This window comes from Microtus ochrogaster, unplaced genomic scaffold (genome assembly GCF_000317375.1).
Source record: "Microtus ochrogaster isolate Prairie Vole_2 unplaced genomic scaffold, MicOch1.0 UNK14, whole genome shotgun sequence".
Taxonomy (NCBI): domain Eukaryota; kingdom Metazoa; phylum Chordata; class Mammalia; order Rodentia; family Cricetidae; genus Microtus; species Microtus ochrogaster.
In genome coordinates this window covers 1,456,331-1,459,631 of record NW_004949112.1, presented here as the reverse complement: position 1 = coordinate 1,459,631, position 3,301 = coordinate 1,456,331, and positions in this window count along the sequence as shown.

The following is a 3,301-nucleotide window of genomic DNA, read 5'->3' as shown; positions in this document are numbered from 1 at the left end:
CAGGCGGATCTCTGTGAGTTCGAGACCAGCCTGGTCTACAGAGCTAGTTCCAGGACAGGCTCCAAAGCCACAGAGGAACCCTGTCTCGAAAACAACTCAGTTTATAAAGTACTTTTGCTGGGCAAACATAGAGACATGAATTTGGACCCTTACAACCCAAGTGAAAAGCCAGGTCTGGCAGTGCATGCCTGTTGTGGTCTCCTGCACTGAGGTAAGCGGCTGGGGCTTGCTGGTCAGCCGGTCTAGTCTCACCAGGGATCCCCAAGTCATGGTGACTGGGACCCTGTCTCCACACAAAGTTGGATGATGGCCTCTACATAAATCTACGCACACACACGTGCGTGTGCACACTCTGACGCACATGCACTGATGCAGATGAGAATGGCTGGACGGTTGGATGGAGGATAGTGAGTGGATGACTGTATAGGTGGACGTGACGTGACGTCCGTGTCGCGTCTGCCAACTGTGGCTGGCATTAGAATGTGGGCAGTCAACCTGAACAGGATGGCACAGCAGAGTGAGATCTGAGAAGATAGGCCTGGTGGGTGGCGAAGGCTGGAGAGGTGCTGCAGAGAGGGGCTTCAGCCACAGAGGGGAGCCGGGAGTGACTGTCCCTGGCCCAGACCCCAGTGTCATTTCTGAGCTCTTCTAATGTGTCCTTAGCCCCTTCCCCCTCTCCTAGCACTGCAAAGTTGATGGAGCTCATGCATGCGAGAGTGAGGTCACTGGGTCATGAGGTCATGCATCCAAAGAATCAGGCCACTATCACCTCCAGAGCCCAGCCTTTCCATTAAAATCCAGTAATTGCCAAAAATACCAGAAGATCTCACTGTGAGAGGCAGGGCTCCCCAGAGGATGAGGTTGGGGCTTCAATTCTGAGTCAGGGAGGAGGAGCTTGGATGGGGTGGGGATGGACCTGGGTTCCCAGAGCTCCAGGACTCAGACAGATGAAAGTGGACATTTAGCATCCCAATCCTGGAAATGGATGGTAAAAGGGCAAATTTTGGGAGGGGACGTCCCACTGTCCCCAGGCCACTGTAGGGTCCCTTTGGGAAGGAAACGAAGACCTCACACAGGGTGGGGTGACAATCCAAGTTGGCTCTGCTTGCCTCCTGTCCCCCCTCTAATCAGCAAGTCCATCTTGAGGTGGGTGGTGTGGCAGAAGCCCCACCCTGATTGCTCCGTGCAGAGGAGCTACCGCCCTGGCACCCGCACCCAGCCCTGCTTCCCTGTGCAACCCTGCACAGGGCTCAAGGCCACATGGAAACCCTGCTCCTGTCACCACTCAGAAGGGGTGGCCTGGTCTACCGCTGGTGGACACTGAGAGAGATGCTCCATACACGAGAACCTGGGTCCTGACAGGCTGCCTGGCCACAGACAAGATAGCGAGAGGCAGAGAGGCAGGCAGACAGCAGGAGAGCTGAGAACACACCAGGATTCAGCGTGAGTGAATGTGAGCAGGAGCATGGCGCCTGGGTCTAGTCTGAGGGAGGAGGTCTAGGGTCTGGACTCCTGCATCTGACCAAGAAAGGCCAGGTCTAGACCCACGGGTCTGAGGGAAAGGAATTTCACGTGTGCCAGGGAGGAGACAGGCACAGCCTGTTTTAGATGTGGGTGTGGCATTGGGGGTGGGGTGTCAGGTTTGCAGGAGGGACAGAGAGCATCAAGGCACTAACTCCCCCTTCACTCCAGGACCTAAGGTTGTCTTAGCAACTCTCACCTCTCCCTGGTGCTGTCTTTTGCCAAATACAGGGACCAGTCAAACCCGCTGTGCCAGTTGGGCACCCCCCTCGTGTCCCCCTCCCCATCCTCTCCTTTCCCTGCGGTGTCTCCTGCGAGGCCCAGCCCGAGGAAGTTGCGTAGGCAGACTCAAGTGGGGGAACAGGACACCCCAATCCCTGGCTCAACCTTCTACTTCCTGCCTCCTGGTGGCCCATCCCTGCCCCACACCCCTGCCTTCGGGAGCCTGGGTTTCCTCCTTGGCCCTTGGTTCCCCAAAACCTGTTGCACCAAACTTTCACCTCCCTTTCCTTCGCTGTTCCTGGTGCACTCAGATCATTCCCCGTATGCCCTGTAGAGCGCCTGCTGTGTGTCTGGCTGCTCAGGGCATCTGGACAGACTGCAAGAAGCAATGACAGTAACCTGGATGGTGGCCCAGAGAGCCTGTGGCAGGAGGAGCCCTGCAAGGTCCAGGCCAACTGGGTTACTTAGTAACTCCATACCAGACAGAGCTCCAGAGTAAGACTTGATCTCAAAAAGCCAAAAACTTCCAGCTAGGAGGTGGAGTCAGGAGAGGGTGGCCAAGGTCGGCTACATAGTGGCTTCTAGGCCAGCCTGAGCTACATGAGACCCTAACAAAACCCAAACACCAAAAAACCAAAACACACCCACCAGCGGGGCTAGAGAGATGTCTTCACAGTTAAGAGCACAGTTCAGTTCCCAGTGTCCAAGTGAGTGCCTGTTAACCATCTGCGTCACCAGCCCCAAGACCTGACGCCCCCTGCTGCCCTCCTTAAGCACCTGTGCTCACAGGCATGTACCCAACACAGACCACACATGCTCACACACGAATAAAAATAAGACTAAGGGCAGAAAACCCACTACATTTAAATCTGTTCTGTGAAGCAGCTCCACATTGTTGATCCAAGGGTGAAAAGGGAAGATAGGACCAGACATTCTCCCAGACTGCTGTGGCATGACAAACAACAGAAGAGGAATCAGGGCAACTGAGTGGGCTGGACTGTGCACCCGGATGGTTTTAGGTGGGCAGAGGTCCCTTTGGAGGCAGGACACAGGCTGTAGCTGACTGGGGACATGTTCCAGGCAAGAGAAGAGCCAGTGCAGGGGCCCTGTAGTAAGAGGGACCTAGAGAACTGAGGGAAACTGGGGGCTGGGGTGACTGTGGCCGAGGACAAAGAGTGTGTGCCGATGACTATAAATGACAGCCCTTTCTCCAATGAAAAACAATTAAATATTTGGTTTTGTTGGGTGCCACATGTCTTGTAATACAGAGGCAGGAGGATCTCTGGAAGTGTGAAGCCAGCCAGGGCAACATAGTGAGCACCTTCAAAATAAAAAAAAAAACAACCAAACTTTATTTTTATTTTCTAAATCGTGCGTGTGTGTGTGTGTGTGTGTGTGTGTGTGTGTGTGTGTGTGTACACTTGAGGGCCGGTAGGTACCTTCAGAGGCCAGAAGAGAGCCGGTTCCCCTGGAGCTAGAGTGACGGGAGTGTGAGATGTGGAGCATGGCTCTCAACTACCAACTATCGCTCCAGCCTCTATTTTTTTTTTTTTTTTTT